General features: G+C 39.2%; 1 pseudogene; it reads left to right on the top strand.

Annotated features, from left to right (window-relative positions):
- The first annotated feature begins 17,031 nt into the window (after nucleotides 1-17,031).
- Nucleotides 17,032-17,697, top strand: LOC149156741 (tropinone reductase homolog At5g06060 pseudogene; annotated as a pseudogene).
- The last annotated feature ends 3,123 nt before the right edge of the window (nucleotides 17,698-20,820 follow it).

Genomic DNA, 20,820 nt, shown 5'->3' with positions numbered 1-20,820 from the left:
ATAATTAAATTCCATGATGCTTTCCATGTGCATTTCTTAAGAAGTATGTTAAATATGTTGATCATGTCATTGACTGGTCTATATTGCAAGTGGATCAAGATGGAGGATTTCAGTCGGAACCTTAGAATTAAGGGAATTTTGAGGTCTAAAATGGGCCTCCTAAGAAAAATGTACAACCAAAATAAACCTTATAAGCACTAATAGGATTCAAGATGATGATGTCAACCATGGGGGATGATTCACAATTTTTGGAGTAAAAAAAGTAAAAAAATAATAAAATAATATAACTACTTTTTCAACTCGTATTTTCAACTTATCTCCTAAGGTTTTACTCAAATTTCAAGCACGAATACTCGTTGGATGCGAAATTTAATTCCTCATCCAAGGAGTACCCATGTTGCATACTTTTGATAAACACTGCTAGTCGAAAAATGATAAGTACATGAAAAATGTGATTGCAATCACGTTTTTCATTTATTTCTCATTTTTCGTGCAGTAGGGTCCATCGAAATTATGCAACATGGGTACTCCTTGGATGAGGAATCAAACTCTGCATCCAACGAGTTTTTTTATCGAAATTTGAGTAAACCCATAGGGCGATAAATTAAAAATACGAGTTGAAAAAATAGGTTTTCCTTTTTTCCCTCTAAAATCTGATGATGTAATCTAATCTTATTTTATTATTTCCACTATTATTTTATAATTTCCTTAAGAGGCCAATTTTAGACCTCAAAATTCCCCTAATGGTGTGAAGAAAAAGATTCTCAAGCTCCGGAACCAAGCAATCAAGCAAGGTAAAGTGCAATGGAAGCAATTTGGGCCCAATGAAGCTACATGGGAGATGGTGGTCAGATGCAACCTATGTATCTTTCTTTATTCGCTGGTTGAGAGAATGTTTTTGGTATATGTTTTGGCATGATGTTTTTCTATATGTAAATATGGATATGGATGTAAATACTGCCATGAGATTTGTTATAAATCTCTAATAAGTTGTATGGGTGTCATGTCATTATGTTTCATGTGGGTTTGCTTCTCAGCAAGTTGATCATTGTAAATATTGCATCGAGCTAAGTTATAAAGCTCCATAGCCAGTATGTTTTACTTCTCAACAATCTTTTTGGTTGTAGGTTTAATTAAACACTGAGGATGATGTTCCCCCAAGGGGGAGGGTTCTGTAACAACCCTGCTAAAAAATCCATGTAATAAAGTTAATAAAGGAAAAATGTTGGGTTGTGTTATATTCATTCCACGACTAGCCCACGTTGCATCGATTGCATAGTGGGGGGGGGGAGGAGGTCACAAGGGGTTTGAGGGGTACCCGTAACCCCACTCTATGGGGTCTGGGGCAGCACCCTGGAAAATTTTGGTTTTGGACCCTATGTTAGGTTGGGCGGACCCTCCTATGGTTTTGTGCATGTTTTTCGCACATGGTTTTGGATGCGATGGTTTTAGGTCCATGGTTTTGGATGCGATGGTTTTCGGTCCATGGTATTCGATGCTTCGACATGTATAAATATGTATTGTAACATTGAAAGGAATATAATGAAAAATCAAGCTGGTAGTCCCAGTTTTGGGATCCAGGGGAAAATCTCTGTGTATATGTGTTTTCTCTGTTTATATGTGTTTTATGTGTTATGCTCTCGCATTGTTTATTTTATGTGTTTTACAATTCGTATGCAGGTAATTTAAGTACATGGTTAAAACCTACATTTGGTATCAGAGCTGTTTTGGCTTCAAGGGGATGCCTTTGTTGCTGAGGGGTTTCGCTCGGGCCTGTGGTAGACCCTATTCAGTGGGAGATCTGCGAGATCGATTCTGTTGGTGAAAGATGGCGAGTAGTGGAAATATAGAGATCGAGAAATTTAATGGTCAAAGTTTTGAGTTGTTGAAACTCAAGATGGAGGATCTGTTAGTGGATAAAGATCAGTGGATCGTGGTAGATCTGGGTATTAAACCAATGGGAATGTATGATGAAGAATGGAAGAAGTTGGATCGGAAGGCAAAGAGCACAATACAATTGTGTGTCTCAGATTTAGTATTGTTGAATATATCAGGGGAAGCTACGACAAAGGCTTTGTGGGACAAGTTAGGGACTTTGTACTAATATAAGTCTCTGGTGAATAAATTGTTCCTGCGGAAAAAGTTGTATAACCTGAGGATGAAAGATGGAGACTCGGTGATAGAACATCTGAATGCATTTAATACTATGGTAAGTCAGTTATTATCTGTTGATATTAAAATTTTAGATGAAGATAAGCGCATCAGTTTGTTGTGTTCTCTACCAGATTCATGGGATATTATGGTTATTGCAATAGGTAGTAATGCAACTGCCTTGAAGTTTGATGAAATAGTCTCATCCTTGTTGACAGAGGAGATGAGATGAAAAAATACAGAGAGCCAGAATGGTGATTCCTTGTCTGTACGAGGACGGTCCTAGAACAGAAACAAAAATAAGTCATCGAGTGAGAGATCTAAATCTAGAGGGAGATCTAAATCTCTAGGAAAACCTGTAAAGGTAGTGTGCTGGAAATGCGGAAAGGAAGGGCACTACAAAAGGGACCGTAAATCTAAAGCTCCTGATAAAGGAAAGGGATTTGATGATGCTCCTTCTACAAAGGTGAAAACCACCTCAGATGAAGATGGGGATGTGTACTTGGCTTCTTCAAGTACACATGTAGATCATGAGGCATGGTTGATTGACTCAGGTGCATCCTTTCACTTCACTCCCCATAGAGAGTGGTTCTGTGAGTATGAGAAATATGATGGTGGTGATGTCTTCTTAGGGGATGATAGGAAGGTTAGAATCATTGGTTGGGGAAAAGTAAAGTTGAAATTGCAAGGTGGAAGGGTTAGAACACTTCCAGGTGTTCTGCATATTCCTGCATTGGCCAGAAATCTGATTTCTGTAAGCAAGCTGGATGATGCAGGTGTAAAAACAATGTTCGAGAAGGATACCTACAAGATGGTTCAGGGATAATTGGTATTGATGCGAGGAGTTCAGATTGGAACTCTGTACAAGCTGCAAGGTAGCATTGTTATTGATGGGTGCAACATTTCTATGGTTCCTAAAAGTGGAGCAGAAAATCTAGTGGTCTCTGGAGAGAAGACCATGCTATGTCATCAAAGGCTTGGACATATTGGAGAGAATGGCCTTTGAATACTTCATGATAAAGGTATGGTAGAAGGTATGAGTAATAACTCTCTGGATTTTGATTTTTGTGAAAATTGTGTATATGGGAAGAAGAATCGGGTGAGTTTCCCCTCTGGTAGTAAGAGGGTGAAACAGATATTAGAGCTTGTGCATAGTGATGTGTTGGACCTGTGAAGGTTCCATCACTGGATGAGTTTGTGTACTATGTATCATTTATAGATGACTTCTCAAGGAATACACGGATATATTTCCTTAAGAAGAAATCTGAATTCTTTGACAGGTTTAAAGAATTTAAGGCTCTCGTGGAAAATCAGACAGAGAAGAAGATAAAGGTGCTGAGAACAGATAATGGTGGAGAGTTTTGCAACAAGGAATTTGAAGAATTCTGTAAGAAGTGTGGTATAGCACGGTAGAATACTACTCCATATACACCTCAGCAAAATGGAGTTGCAGAAAGAATGAACAAGACATTGATGGAAAGGGCAAGAAGCATGCTCAGTGGTGTCGGGTTAGGACAGGAATTCTGGGCAGAGGTGGTGGATACTGCATGTTACCTGGTCAATAGGTCACCTTCATCAGCGTTGGAGGATAAGACTCCACAAGAGGTATGGACTGGTAAGAAACCCTCTCTTTCACATCTGAGGGTATTTGGATGTGATGCATATGTACATGTTCCAAAGGAGAAACGAACCAAGTTAGATAGTAAATCTAAAAAGTGTATCTTTATTGGGTATAAGGATGGTTTAAAGGGTTATAAACTTTGGAACCCAGTAACAAGGAAGGTTGTGTACAGCCAAGATGTGGTGTTCAGAGAGGTAAAAGATGTTATTAAACATGAATTCCAACCAAATAAACCTGAGAAAATAGAGTTTGAGCTAAAGGAGAAAGAATCAGACTCTACAGTAGAGGACGAATCAGAATATGAAGAGCCACAAACTCCGAGTGTGAGAAGATTAGTTCGAGAAAGAAGGCAGCCAGAAAGGTATAGTCCATCTGCTTTCTATTCAAATTTTGCTTTATCTATTACTGATGATGATCCCAGAATTGTGACGGAAGCAATAGATTCAGAGGATGGAAAACTCTAGAAAGAGGCCATGGTTGATGAAATGGCATCTTTGCACAAAAATGAGGCTTGGGATCTGGTGGAGTTGCCAGCTGGAAGGAAACTCATTGGCAGCAAATGGGTGTTCAAGAAGAAGACAAATGCAGAAGGAAAAGTGGAGAAATACAAAGCTTGGTTGATAGAAAAAGGTTATTCCCAGGTGCCAGGAATTGATTCTGGTGATATTTTTTCTCCCATTGCCAAAGTAACTTCTATTAGATTACTTTTATCTATTGCTGTTGCTTTTGATTATGAGGTAGAACATATGGATGTGAATATAGCATTTCTTCATGGGAATCTGGAAGAGAAGATCTACATGAAGAAACCTGAAGTTTTTGCAATGAAGGGTAAGAAAGAACTGGTATGCAAGTTAAAGAAGTCTCTGTATGGGTTAAAACAGTCACCAAGGATGTGGTATCAGAAATTTGATACATTTATACGGGAACTTAGCTTCACCAGAAGTAAAGCGGATAACTATGTGTATTTTAAATTAATTGGTGACCGTGTTATTTATCTGGTCTTGTATGTGGATGATATGTTGCTGGTTGGAAATGACAAAGAAATTATCCAAGATTTGAAGACCCAATTGTCCTCCAAATTCGACATGAAAGATCTTGGTGCTGCAAACTATATTTTGGGCATGGAAATTAAAAGAGATCATATAAAGAGGAAGCTTTGGTTAAACCAGATGAAGTATGTCAAGATAATACTACAGAGGTTTAATATGTAGGATAGTAAACCAGTGAAGGTTCCTATTCCTATAGGTGTGAAGTTATCTATTGAACAGTGTCCCAAGACACAAGCGTGTTCCATGTGCAAGTGCAATCGGTAACCTGATGTATGCAATGGTCTATACTAGACCAGTCATTGCACATGCGGTGGGAGTATTGAGCGGGTTTATGTAAAAACCAGGGAAGGAGCACTAGTCAACAGTGAAGCGGGTTTTCAAGTATTTGCGTGGCACTAGTGATTATTGTTTGTGCTACCAAGGAAGAACAGGATTGGACAGAGTGTTGGATATTCATGGCTTTATTGATGCAGACTGGGCTAGAGATCTGGATCAGAGAAGATCTACAAGTGGGTATGTGATTAACCTATTTGGAGGTGCAGTAAGTTGGATGAGTAAGAAACAATTTGTAGTGGCACTATCAACTACAGAGGCAGAATACATGGCAGCCACTCATGCAAGCAAGGAATCATTTTGGTTGTAGATATTGTGTTCAAGTATGGGGTTAGTGCAGGAAGCTATAAGGATAGACTGTGACAACCAAAGTGCATTTTTCTTGGAAAAGAACCCTGCATATCATTCAAAGACAAAGCACATTGATGTTTAGTATCACTTTGTGAGGGATATGGTAGAAGACAACAAGGTGTTGTTGGTAAAGGTAGACACTTTGTAAAATACTACAAATGCATTGACAAAATTTGTGAGCTTTGAGAAGTTCTTGTGGTGTAGAGAAACAATGGGTGTTGCAGGGCTGGATAAATGACTAAGCTCTCTTGTGGCCCCCTGTGGAAAGAAAACAAGAAGTAGGAGAATGTTGGATTTTGTTATATTCTTTCCACGACTAGCCCACATAGTTAACCGGGGGGTTAGAGGGGGGCGGAGCCCCCCCTTCATTGTGTCGATTGCGTAGCGGCGAGGGGAGGTCATAGGGGGTTTGAGGGGTACCCATAACCCCACTCTATGGGGTCTAGGGTAGCGCCCCAGGAAATTTTGGTTTTGGACCCTATGTTAGGTTGGGTAGACCCACCTATGGTTTTTTGCATGTTTTTCGCACATGGTTTTGGATGCAATGGTTTTCGGTCCATGGTTTTGGATGCGATGGTTTTCGGTCCATGGTATTGGATGCTTCGGCATGTATAAATATGTATTGTAACATTGAAAGGAATATAATGAAAAATCAAGATGGTAGTCTCGGTTTTGAGATCCAGGGGAAAATATCTGTGTATATGTGTTTTATGTGTTATGCTCTCACATTGTTTATTTTATGTGTTTTAGAAGTCGTATGCAGGTAATTTATGTACGGGGTTAAAACCTACAAAAAATAATAACCAAGGTCACGGGGAACGTATTCCAAGATGAATTTTGGGAAAAACATCCTAGTGTGGGTGTTCATTTGGTTTATTATGGCTAAAGGAAATTGACAAAGGCTTTGGAAAGGAAAAGTGGCATAAATTGGCAATTTATTTATGAAACTAATGGAAATTAGGAGAAAAGAAAGGTGAAAGGTCACAGGTTGCATGTGAGGAGAATATTAAAGGAAAATAATGGAAAATGAAGAAAATATATGCCTCATTAATAAAAAGGTTTTTGATGATCAATTGGTACCCTTTGTTAGTTCAGTTTTGGAGCTCTCTCTCTCTCTACTCTCTCTCTCATATTCTTGGACACTTAGAGAATTCTTGGAGCACTCTAGCATTGAATAAAGGAAAGAAAAGGAAGGGAAAAGAAGCAAAAGGAAGAAAAGATCAAGAAAGGAATAGTAGGATCAAGCAACTACATCGAGTTTACTTGCAGGTGTGAAAGTGTTTCTCAGCCTTGCCTTTCCATTTCACAATTCTCTTGTATTCGGTTAAGTGGAGTGTCGAATGGATTATAAGCTAAGTGGGTTAGTCTTAGAATTATTCACAAGGCCTAGGAATCATGGGATGGGATAGACAATAAAGACTAGATGTGAACACCTCGATTGAGACTAGGAATCTCTTAACTAGTGAATGACAGGATACATGGTATTCTCAGTGGTGAATACCCTTAATTGGGCCTAGGAATCCCTTGCCTGGTAATGGTGGGATACATGGTAAATCCCATAGGGTGGAGTCCTTATAGGACTAGGAATCCCTTGACTGGTAATGGTGGGATACATGTTAAAGTCAAGAGGTTGAGACAAATAAATTCCTCACGGTTTAGGTGGAGATATCCAAAGGCATCCATCCTCGTTTAGGGCCTAGTGATCCAGTGGGGATTGCAGTAAAGCCTGCTTCTATTGATGAGGGTTGAGGTGGTTTGGCCATGGGAAGCCCTGATTGGTTTTTTTGTGAGTCCGACATTCATGCTTGGAATATGGCATGAGGGTGATTGGTTGAAAGAAAGATATGGTTTAGCCCAATCTATGGTCGAGTGGTTTGTGGAAGTCCCAGACCTGGTTGGCTTATGTATTACTTCATAATATATCCTTCTCCTTGTTATTTCTTTTGTAAGTGTATTGGTTCATATGTGATTCTTATGGTTGTCATATCCTTGCTTTTTATGTTGGTTATATGTTGGTTATGGACATATTTTATGACAAACTTGATGTATGGATCTCATCATGTATTGATTAGAAAACTAATGTACAATGAATATATGACCTAATAATTGATAATGCAGCTATTTTGATAAGGAATCAATGCTTCTTTACGAATCTCAGATAAGTATGAGACCCTATTCTCAGATCTGTTGTTATGACTTGTAGATTGCATATTTGTGACATGTTTGAAGAAATTCTTGTCATGGCTAGTAGGGTTCAAATCAAGTACTTGCACCAATGATTGCATTATTAGCCCTATTCCATTTTTATTTTCCTTTCCTGAAGGTTTTATGAAGTTCTAGGAAGTGGCCAGAGACCTAGCCTTGAAAAAGTGGCTCGGAATCCCAAGGTCACTGGCACAAAACTACCTTAAAAAGTCCACAGTCATTGGCAATGGGAATTCCTTACTGTGGGAGTGACTAGAAGGCCTCAGTCGCATGCATGGCTTGTCATGGGAGCAATTAAGGGTCTATATCAGTGAATTTCAAGTTGTCTCAAGGGTTGGTCACCTAGAAAAGTTGGTTGACTCTTGAAGATTCAGTAGCATGTGTGGAATGTCATTTTTTTTGTCAGTTCCATACATGGGGAGTTGAATCACATCATAGTAGCCTCTTGTAACATGTTTACCCCATCACACCAGTTAACTTGGGTATATGTGGGAGGAGGGTGTTACGGCCATAAGAATCACATATGAACCAGTGCATTGACCAACACATATGACAGCCATAAGAATCACATATGAACAACCCTGGTAAAAAATCAATGTAATAAATTTAATACAAGAAAAATAATAACCAAGGTCATGGGACATGTATTCCAAGCTGAATGTTGGGAAAAACATCCAAGTGCGGGTATTCATTTGGTTTATTATGGCTAAGAAAATTGGAAAAGGCAATGACAAAGGCTAGAATGGCATGAGGCATTAATTTGCATTTTATTTATGAAAACAATGGAATTTATGAGAAAATGAAGGTGAAATGTCACAAGTTTCATGTGAGGAGGAAATTGAAGGAAAATAATGGAAAATGAAGAAAATAGAGGCCTCATTAATAAAAATGCTTCTGAGGATCAGTTGGTACCTTTTGTCAGTTCAGTTTTGGAGCTCTCTCTCTCTACTCTCTCTATCTCTCTCATACTCTTGGACACTTAGAGAATTCTTGGAGCACTCTAGCATTAGATCAAGGAAAGCAAAGGAATGGAAAAGAAGGTAAAGGGAAGCAAAGATAAAGCAAGGAATAGCAAGATCAAGCATCTACAACGGGTTTACTTGCAGTTATCAATTTGCATGTGTGATTTCCTTGCTAGATTTGGCATGCATGGTATATGCATGTGTTGTTGGTTCTCTTATTTTCATTGGCATGGGTTTTTCCAAGTGTGAATGTACTCCTTATCCTTGCCTTTCCATTTCCGGATAGCCATGGTGTGGTGGATTCTCTTGTATTTGGTTGATCTAGATTGTTGGATGGATTTGAAGTTGAGTGGGGTGGTCTCAGGATTATTCATAAGGCCTAGGAATCCCGAGATGGGATACTCGGTAAAGCTTGGAAGTGAACACCTTGATTGAGCCTAGGAATCCCTTGACTAGTGAATGGCGGGATACATAGTAAAGCTCAGTGGTGAATACCCTTGATTGGGCCTAGGAATCCCTTGACTGGTAATGGTGGGATACACGGTAAATCCCAGAGGGTGGAAATCTTGTAGGCCTAGGAATATGTTCACTGGTAATGTCAGGATACAAGGTAAAGCTGAGAGGTTGAGGTGGAAAAATTCCTCGCGGTTTAGGTGGAGAGATCCAAAGGAATCCATGCTTTTTTAGGGCCTAGTGATCCAATGGGATTATGGTAAAGCCTTGTTTTATTGATGAGGGTTTAGATGGTTTGGCTTTGGGAAGCCCTGGTTGGTTTTGTTGTGAGTCCCACATTCATGTTTGGAATATGGCACAGGGGTGATTAGCTGAAATAGAGATTTGGTTCAACCCAATCTATGTTCAGGTGGTTCGTGGAAGTCCCATACCTGGCTGGCTTACACATTCACTAATAATAACTCCTCCTCCTTGGTATTTCATTTGTAAACATACTAGTCCATATGTGATTCTTATGGCTATCATATCCTTGTTATTTATGTTGGTTATGTTGGTTATCAGCATGTTTTATAACAAACATGATGTATGGTTCTCATGATATTTTGACTAGAAAATGAATGTAAATGAATATATGACTTAGCAATGAAATTCCAAGGGTTGCTTGCCTAGAAAGGTTGGTTGGCTCCTTAAGGTTTTGTAGCATGTGTGGAAGGTCAGAATGGGTTTTTTTTGTCAGTTCCACTTTTTAACTGTACATGGTGAGTTGAATCACATCATATTAGCCTCTCATCACATGTTTACCCTAACAGACTGGTTAACTTAGGTAAATGTGGCAGGAGGGTGTTATAGAGTGGTATTAAAGCATGGTTCACCTCTTGTACTGGATGGGCAATGTGCGTTGGACATGCATACATATCAGTTGCATATGTGTTCCTTATGATTATGGTTTATCTGTTTGTTGTGTATGCATGGTGGTGGTCATGGTTGCATTTGTGTCACCATGTGAAAGTTGATGGTGTTGATGTTGTATTTGGTCATCATGAGTGTATGTTGGTCATGCATGTTAATCCTTATATGTTTTTATGCATACATTGACATGGTGATATTTGTTGTGCATGAGATCATGTTATGTGGTCGGTATGGTCATGCATTGAAATATGGATAATGGTTGAAACGATGTTTATGTACTAATGTGATTATGTTTATACATTTATTGTGATAATCTGGTTGATCTTGCAGATGAGATATCCTCCCCTGAACTATACTGAGGTATGTTAATTATGTTATATTTTGGTTTAAGTTGACATGGTATACTTGTAGGAAGAAGAAAAAATATGATTAGCAAGATGGTAGATAACATTTCACAAGACTCCCTTAAGGATCATATGAGAAGCATGGTGTTGGGCACTCTTCTAACATAGTAAACACATTGAGAAGTTTCAAGGTAGAAATAAGAAGTTGCAAGGTAGATAATGACATAATCATGCAGGCATGGGAGAAACAAGCAGAAGTTAATGCAGTAATCCTTCATAGTTTGTCAGAATTGCAGAGATAGGGACCATTTCGGATCAGCCATGGGCAGGAGGACAAGACTAATGGGCCATATGGTAGTAGGTCTCATGGTGGTCACAAGTCAGATAGATATGACATGATCAAAGATGAAATGATCAAATTTGGCTGGCTCTTGGATACTCCGGATAGGAGAGACAATGGACATAAGTTCTATTCTAGTTCTAGTTCTAACATGCATTATGATCGTCATCATTATAATCCTTACATGAGGAGTGCAGGGGATATTTTCCAGATGAGTTCAAGAAATAAAAAGCCACCTACCTCTGATGGATATTTGAAGAATCTGAAGGATGAAGATGCATGGTTACTTAGAATGAAGAAATTCTTTGAGTTGCATGAATACACCGAGAATATGAAGGCCAAAATAGATATCCTCAATCCAAAAGGTAAAGCATACATCTGGTGGGAAGATTTGAAACGAGTTAGAGACATTAGGATGTAAGAGTTTAGTTGGAATGAATTCAAGGGACTTTTTCAAGAAGAAATACTTGTTAGAGAGGTACTACAACAACAAAGCCAAGGAGATTTATGAGCTAAAGATGGGACCGATGAAAGATGAGGAGTATACAACTGAGTTTCTGGAGTTATTTTGGTATGTACCATATCTTAAAGATGAGAAGGACAAATTTTAGGGATATTTTAGTGGAATTCAATTTTGCATTGAGTATAATGAGCCTCATTTGCTTGAGGAAGTTATTGGTAAATTGAAGCACTGTTATGAGAATTGAAAGTGTAAGACAGAATCGCAACAGGTTTGGAAAGGGAAAGACAAAGCTAAAAGTAAATGGAAACCAAAAACAACAAGGCCTCTGGATGTAGGTGATAAAGAAAATGTTTCACCTGATAAGAAGTTCAACATAGTTAGACAGGGCCATAGGTCACAACCTGGAGGGCAGTAGAATAGAGGTGATGGTATGGGACTGTTGCAGTGTTGGATGTGGCAAGGAACATCTCAATAGAGATTTTTCGTAGTATCAGAGTGGTAGGCATTAGATCTATAGTTTACAAGAGGTGAAAAGTGTTGGGGATGTTGGGTAGAGTATTCCTCGTATCTATGAATCATTGGATAAAAATCAAGTGGATCACTAGGAAATTGTTATCGAGATGGATGGTAAGCTTTGTGATCAATTTATTTCTATTTTGATTGACCCTGGATCTAGTTATAAGTATGTTAGTCTTGACCTAGTGGATAAGTGTGGTTTGAATAAATAAGTGCACGTAAAATCTTGGTTAGTGCAGATGGCTACAGGTACAAAGAAGAGAGTGCATCACTCGTAAGAGTTTGTGCATTCGACTTGAATGATATGCCTACCTCAGCGCATTTGAATATATCACCGTTGGGATAATATAATATGATTTTGGGTATGGATTGGTTATATCTTCATAGGACTAAGATGGACTATTATGACAAATCCATTAAGTGCTTGGATTACAATGAGGAACATAGGATCTTGTAGGGTAAGAAGAAGGCAACATTAGTTAGAATGGTGACAACTATGCAGGAAAACACAGTCATAGAAAAGGGTGTGTGTTATTTGCAATGCATATTTCTAATGATAAAGGTAAGGATGTTGAAGATGCAAAGTTATTGAGAAGGTACCCGATCTTACAACAGTTTCAGGATGTGTTTCCAGCATATATTTTAGAGTTTCCACCTCATAGAGAAGTGGACTTTTCCATTGAATTGGTACCAGGGGAATCACCAACATTGAAGGCACCTTACAAGATAAGCACTCTAGAGTCAATAAAATTGAAGTTTTAGTTGAAGGAAATGCTTGAAAAGGGATACATTAGGCCAAGTGTATCATCGCGGGGTGCACCAATGTTATTTGTGAAGAAGAATGATGGTACTCTCAAGCTATGCATTGATTATACGAAGTTGAACAAGGTGACCATTAAGAACATATATCCATTTTTTAGGATTGATGACTTTTTTGATCAATTGAAGGGAGAAAAAACGTTCTCAAAGATTGATCTGAGATCAAGATACCATTAGGTGCACTTTAAAGAAGAGGACAACTACAAGACAAATCTATGGACCATGTATGGGCATTATGAGTTTGTTGTAGTTCCATTTGGTTTGACTAATGCTCCAACTACTTTTATGTTCTTGATGAATAGTGTATTGCGTCCTTATCTAAACAAGTTTGTTAATGTATTCATTGATGACATATTTATATATTCTAAAAATGAGGAAGAGCATGTCGAACAGTTAGTAGCAATATTGAGATTGTTGAGAGAGCATCATTTGTATGCTAAGCTTAGTAAATGAAGTTTCTTTTATACATAGGTACATTACTTGGGATGTGTTGTTTCCAAGGAATCCATAGCAGTGGATCCAGAAAAGATAAGGGCTATCATGGAGTGGGAAGCTCCTAGAAATGTGGATGAGGTAAGATCATTCATGGGGCTAGCAGGTTACTACAGAAGGTTCATCAGGAACTTCTCTCGGATTGCACATCCTATTATGTCACTGTAAAGGCAAAGTAGGAAATTTGAATGGACAGAAGAATGTGCAGTAGATTTTGAGCAATTGAAGAAGTTGTTGATGAATGCTCGAGTGTTAAAGATTGCAAATCCAGACAAAGAGTTTGTGGTGTGTACAGATGCTTGCAAGCGAGGAATTGGTGGAGTCATGCATGAAGGATAGGTAGTGTGCTATGAGTCACAAAAACTGAATGAGCATGACTAGAATTATCCAACACATGATCTTGAGTTGGCAGTGATCATCCATGCACTGAAGATGTGGAGACATTAACTGCTTGGTAGTAGGTTTGTATTGGTGAGTGATCATTGTGGATTGAGGTATCTATTTGACTAGCCAAATATGAATGCCATTCAAGCTAGATGGTTGGCCACAATTAGTGAGTTTGAATTTGAGATCAGGTACATCAAGGGGAAAGAGAACATGGTTTCATATGCCCTTAACAGGAGAATGCAATTGAATCATGTAGCAGCTATGAGCTCCTATAAGACAAACTTACAGGATCAAATTTTACATGAAGGACACTAGGATGACAAGTGCATGGAGCGTATGCACAGGTTATAGTAGGGTACAGGTGATCAGGATGTGGACTATCATCTTACAATATATGGTTTGATTAGCTTTAGGGATAGGATCTATGTGTCGAATGATAGTGAGCTCAAGAAGACTATCTTGCGAGAGTTTCATGAAAAACCATATTCATGTTACCCAAGTGTTGTAGTGACTACAACCACCCTCCAAATTTTTCCTTAGCCTCGTTTTGGAGCCTCCCTACCAACCACCCCTAGCAACATGTCTTGCATTTTCCAAGTACAAAGGCTTCAATTGAGTTTCAGTGGGTTACCGGCCTATGCTTGTCAACTTGTTTGTCTTCCACCTACAAGCTAACACTCTGGGACTTAAACCATTTTCTGGTTTTGATGCTCACCTAGGAAATTGCACAATTTTGGAGGGGAACCAGCATTCCTTTGGCAATTGTGCAATCCATATGGGCTACCTGCTGGGCTCTAGAAATGCGCAATCCAGACAGGCAGCCTACCCTCTGAAAATTGCACAATGCATCCCAACACTGGGCTTTAGCTCAAAGATAATTTTGACTAACAACCAAGGCTTTAGTCCAGAAAATGCGCAAAGCATGAGGAACAGCCAGACTTGCTTAGCCCAGAAACTGCGTGAATGTCATTCCCAGGCTTACAGGATATTGCATGTGATTCCAGGTTGACTAGTTTCCCCCAAGGCTGAGCAATATTAATTTGAATGCATGGGCTGTTTTTTTTCCAAAAAAGAAAAAAAAAATCAAAAAGCATCCCTAGCTTTTAGGGATCCATTTTTAGTAGCTGGAGGTTACATGCAAAAGTCGTTTTAGAAACCTCCCGCTAAGTGTCGCTTTTTCCTATATTTGTGGCATGCACGTCATAAGCCTCGATCTTATCAAACTTATTTATTTGATGCTTCAGAGCTCATTCATCACATCGATCTTGGAGCTCTAACATCCCACATCACATCTAGGAGCATTTGGCACATTCATCTCAGCTTTTTACAAGTAAGTCTACTTTTCATGTCTTTTGCTACATTTTTATCGCTTTTTGTATTTTACTTTGTGTGAATGTTGTTTTCTTTGTTTTTTTGAATGCCTACTATCGTCTTAATTCATGTTAGCTTGTAGAAGCATTATTTCGAGTTTTTCATTACATCTCACCATTGTCACATGAATGACATTATTTCTGCACTAACGGTCTCCGTTGAGGTGACTCGCTTCACAGACATGATTGTTTTCCCATTTTCTAAATTCTGCACTCACTATTTCCACGCAGTATCATTCACTCTTCTCCGCACCTAGCTTCGACATGCATTCAGAACTATTCATGTTTTCAGTCGCCCGTCGACAGGCCTGGGCTGCCTTGGCTCGGACCTTGCCTTGCCCGACTAGAAAAGAGAATTTATGAGGGTGAAGGCTCAACCTTCCCCCCAAAAATTGTCCAAAGTTGGCTGAGCATTGGCCTCTAGGATTGATCTACGTAATTCTGAGAGGTAGTGCCCTGCTGACCCCAGAAACTGCGCAAATATAGTTTGTTGGTTTACAGCCACTACTAATGAAAATTGTGCATTGTGTAGTTTTAGTACTCAACAGGACAGGCTGGACTGTGAATTACATAGTTCCAACAGTCAATCAGCCTCTTGACAACCCATACTATGCCTTGCATAGTTTTGGCAGTCAATCTCCTAGCCTCCCAGTGATAATTACGTAATCTTCCCAATCAGTCACCTGGATATGTTGCATGTCAGCCCTCAAAGTTGTTTTTGTTTTCAACTAACAAATTTATTTCCATGAGTGTTTTTATGTCTCCAGGTACCACGAGTGTTTGTCAGTCTCTCAAAATTTCAAGTACAATGGCCTCCAAGAGAGTAGGGTCAAAGGACATCGTTAAGAGCGCCACTGGATATGCAGTCGAGAAAGTGTCTATGAGCTTTCCTATCTATGAAGAAACCAAGTTGTTCATAGAAAAAGATATCAAGATGAAATGGAAGAACATCAATAATACATTCTCAGGTACATTTGAGGAAAATCTGGAAGATCGCATGGTCTATGTCAACATTCACATGTTTTCCTTGTACCGAATTGCATGTAGGTATCTCGCGTTCCCATGCACGGACGTGATCCACTGGATTGTCTCACATACTGATCCTGAGACAATGCCATTGAGAAGTTCCAGTGGAACACAGATTTCTACCTTCAAGGCGAAGGAATTTCAGGAGATGTATCACTTTCCACAGCTAGTGGTCACGATGGAGAAACCATTCAGCAGACCCAGTAGCAGTGCAAACTCAAGAGATATCTTGAAGAGTTGGGTCAAAGAGGCAGCCAAGTTTAGGACAACACCCAGCCAGGTTTACAAATTGAATATACTGCGGAAGGCATATTAGTACTTGGTCATCTTTGCATGTTGCTTATACGACCAAGAGAGCACAAAGACCTTCTCGCATAGTTGGGTGATTGTGGTGTATCAATTGGATAGTGAAGGAAGACCTTACCACTGGTCTGACATGTTGGCTCTCAGGTTGAAGGGACAGGCAACAGAATCCCGACATCCGCCCAAGGGTCGGAAAGTGAAGATATACATGTCCGCTTACATACAAGATGCAATCTATGTCCGTCAGCGGTTCCTAGGCTTGGGTTGGGCATGGACACCTTTGGAAACCTCTGAGTACACTTCGGCACCAAATTCGGAGGAATTCAAAAGATTCACCTTCGGCACCAAAAGTTTCAATCCTTACGATCTGCATTTCCTAGTAAAGGACCTGTTATCACTGATAATTCTGTTGCCAAAATTTTTTTGCCTAGCTTAAAGACAGGGTGTTTTCGCAGCACATAAATCCATTAGCAGTTTCGCAGCGCCATCTGTTTTAGTGATTTCGTAGCGAAAGCACTGACCTTGCACTGGCTGCGCTGCGAAATTGGGAAATGACGGATATTTAAAGTGAATTGATGGAAACACTGCAGGAAACGAGGTTTGTCAAGCTGTTTTATGTGGGGTTGTACTCCATTGAAGGGGAACATTCCAGTGGTAATTTTGCTTTGCGCTCACAGTTGTTGTGGCAGGTTCTCATGATCACCAACGAAGTTCCATCAAAACTCTGTTTCATACTCAAGTCTCAAAACCGTGGTCCTTTTTGAAATCAATGCTTGATCAGAATCGGTTATGAGAAGGCTTCTGTTCGTTGACTTATTCCAAGTTATCATTACCTTGTGTCAGTTGAAGGATTTTACGAGTGGAAAAAGGATGGAGCGAAGAAGCAATCATTCTATATACATTTTCAAGATAAATGAACAAAGGATTTCCACTGTTAATGACATGTTCGCGTACAGAGAAGGATTTTAATGAATGTTTGACTCAGTGAAAGGAATCTGGGCTGTAGTTTGATGGTATAGTCTATGTTTTATCATCTCGTTCAGCACAAGAGGAGTTGATTGAAAGATGTTTTTCATTTTGCAATGGGAAACTCAATATGTTGATTATTAATGTCGGTATAAATATGAGGATTTCTCATTTCTTATGTCTACCAACGTTGAATCAGCTTATCATATGTCTCAGCTGTCACATCCTCTACTAAAAGCATTAAAAAGGGGAAGCATTGTTTTCATTTCATCGGTTGTTGGTGTTGTAGCCATTTTCTGGTACCATGTATGCAGCCAGCAAAGGAGTAATGAGTCAACTCACAAAAAGTCTTGCATGTGCGTGGACAAGTGACAACATACGTGTTAACTGTGTGGCATCATGGCGTACCAAGACATCGCTCTTGGAGAAGCTCTTGGAAGACAAAGAGTTTGTGTTACTTGATCATATTCCTTTAAAGCGTTTTGCTGAACCTCGTGAAGTTTTATCCCTCATAGCTTTTCTTTGCCTACCTGTAGCTCCTTATGACACATGGCAAGATTCTGAAGGAGGAGTATTCTTTTCATTTACTATTTTGACTACACGTTCCTCTAAGGCGTTGGCGTGGCTTCATGATTGAATGCATGTTATATTGGGGACGGAGAGTAAAATTGATGCTTGGTTGAATGACTTTTCTCGCCTTACATTTGAAACAGTTTCCCAGCCATACGAAAAATCCGATTTGGTGTGGTATCCAGTGGCTTCTGCAATGGGTAGAACACAATTTGATGAACCAGAATCCATTAAGGGGATCGGCAGTCACGTGTATTTTCTAATCTCTTTAGACAGGCTGACAAAGTTGAAAAACTTGCTGAGTTTATCCAACGCCTGGAACAAGGAGATTTGAATGCTCCGGGTTCGCACACTGGAGTCAGAACGAGCATTCAAACGAGTTGCTTCTGCTCAAAAGGCGACAGGTGATGCTGTCATGATAGGAACCTTAGTTAATCTGGTTACGGTTTTCTACATCAATTCCATTCGGATGCCAGCGATGGCTGCATACATAAAGATACACAGTTTGAAGACGGGGTCTATTTCAGGAAATATAATCGCTCTTGACGAGATTCAAAGAGATCGGATTACCAAAACTGCAAATGCAAACTAGATAATCTCTCCAGATGTTGTGTCAAAGCATACTTTTAATTCTAGCCTTGTGGAGGAGATTTATAGAACTGAACTTCTTGTAACAAGTGGCAAATCTGTTCCTTTGCAAAGGGTGATACTCCTTGAAGTCAGCCGATATCTGAAGAATTATCTGTCGCATAATTTTGAACCCGACAACGCAACCTTTGAGCATCTTATGTCTATGATTTTAATGGCGAAGGAAAGGTTTGGGGAAAATGTGCCAACATGGAAAGGCTTTCATGACAGGGACAATGCATTAGAGAGTTTCTTAAGATGAGTTTGGTTACTGAAACAGCAGGAAAGAAACCTAAACATAGCAGAGAAACAAATTACTTGATCTTTTTGATTCACTCATTCCAGAACTTGGAAGATGAGATATTGCCTGGAACTGTGCTTACATCCTCAGCGCATTAAAAATGGAAAACAATGGTCAAGAAAGAAGATAAGGAAGTTAGAAGAACTGGAATGTCCTCTGTTCCCCGTGATAAAATTGAAGAGAAATTATCAAGCTCTGTTAGCCCTTCAAATTCGAGTATTTCCCTCCTTGTTTGAATACATTAAAACTTGGAATGTGGCAATGGGCACTAAACCCTGAACTGGATGAAGAATTAATACATGGTGCTATTATTCATTAACGTTCTTATATTTTTGTTGCATTTCAAAATATCATGGAAATTGCTGGTGAATGGTCAAAGAAGCATTGGTGCTCACTGTGCTATTCTAAGCTGCTAGATCACCTGTCTTTGAAAGTTGGCTTTGCAGATAAATATAACATCAGTGATTTGAAGGATGCCATGTTGGTAATCAAAAACCTTTTATCTGTTGCATCATTTTATGCAACTAAATTCAGTTTCACAGCTTCTACTGCCTTGTCTATAACATGCTTCAGCATGTCCTTTCCTGAAGTTTACAGCAAAGATGGTACAAATGTGCAGATCAAATATCTAAAGACATTTGATGAAGGACTCTTGAAAATGGACAGAGATACACATGTTATGGATTGGTTTTTCATGGAGCAGGCCTAGATGCAGATGAGTATGTCCGGAGGTCCTATAAGTTTGCTTATGTGGATGGGATTGAAGTTAGTACTGAAGCATGATTATTTGGCTTTGAGCTTTTCAAAAAGTCGAATTGTTGTTTTGTTTGTGGCTGGAATATACAGAGTCTTCTTAATATGCTTCAGAGTACATTATTGGTATCTTGATCATTGCATTAGCTATACAGTGGTGGCTTCAGTGTTGTTAGGAGCAGCTGTTATTCGTCATTTATCTGTTGTAAGTCCATCAACTGCAGGGAAAGGATAGCAAGAATGCAGAGAAGTGATGAGACTGTGTATGATGAAATTATACAGCAGTTTCGTAGCGCGCTACGAAACTGCTGTAGCTGCATGTTTCAGTTAAGCCAGTTAATTATGTACATGTGACTGCAAATCTTTTTGAAAGTTTGGTTATCACACAGGTATATGGAAAAGGGTGGCCAACACATCAAAAACATGGCAGCATTCCATACTTGGGGTTATTAAAAGAGCTGAGACATGTTGCTGAACTTTCGGAGAATGTTGGGAGACAGAGACCGTTAAAATAGGAGCACATCTTTTGGTCAATTAATGAGCCATCAGCGCTTTCAAGCATCCAAAGTCAGCATTCATTGCATCTGTAGCTCAGCCATCTCAACCCAAGCAGCAAAAGGACATGTGTTAAGAGCCAGAAAAGCATCATGCTACGAGGAGCAAAGATTTTGGATTTTGATTAAATGAAAACCATTTGTAATTTCAGTTTAGCCATTATGTAATTAATAAATTAGTTATGCACTAGATAAGGATAGTCAATAGCCACCTTCGAGGCTCCCCTCATGCTGGAGGAGGAAGCTCGAGGTGGTTAAGTTTGTTTTCCTATATATGGATCAATGTTGGATGTAGAAAGGGTTGGACATTTTATACAAAAAACAGAGTTATTTGGGCCAATGTAAGACTTGTTACAGTAATAGTAAAACAGTGGTGATTTCTTCTCAAGATTCTCAATGGATTATTTTGTTCAAATATGATGGTGGTGTTTTATCTTATATGTTCTTTTACAGCCTTGTTATAGCACAATCACTCAGAATTCATATTTTATGCTCTGACTTCCTGTGTGTTTGGCAAGCTGTGGTTTTTGTGGAGTATGTTTGAACATTTAATGCAAAGAGCCTTGACTTCCATGAAATGACTGTGCTTTTGTTTATTAAATGTGTAAGACTCCATAGCCCAATGAAGACCAATTTGATATGTGTTCAACCAGCTGTTGTTTTCATGAATGAGTGAAGAGTTAGCCATCTTTTGTTGTGATTGATTTCTATTAAAAGTCTGTGAGAGAGCCCTCTCTGACTAGGAAGGCTAATTCCTAGTCTAAAGTCTGGTTGAAAGAGTTACATGAAATCTTGCTTGGTTGCAGCCCTTAGTAGTGATTTTGTGATAACATTTTGGTGCGTCTGCCGGGAGCCTGATGATTACTTATTCCCGAAATTTGAAGATTGAATTTCTGAAGGTAGCAGGAGTTCAAGAAGTTTTTCGAGGCTGCAAATCTACCTTGGCGACTCCATT

Source organism: Pinus tabuliformis, chromosome 9 (genome assembly GCF_031772625.1).
Source record: "Pinus tabuliformis cultivar Carrire ecotype Pingquan chromosome 9, CPIR1, whole genome shotgun sequence".
Classification (NCBI taxonomy): Eukaryota; Viridiplantae; Streptophyta; class Pinopsida; order Pinales; family Pinaceae; genus Pinus; species Pinus tabuliformis.
This window is presented reverse-complemented; position numbering and strand designations above follow the sequence as displayed.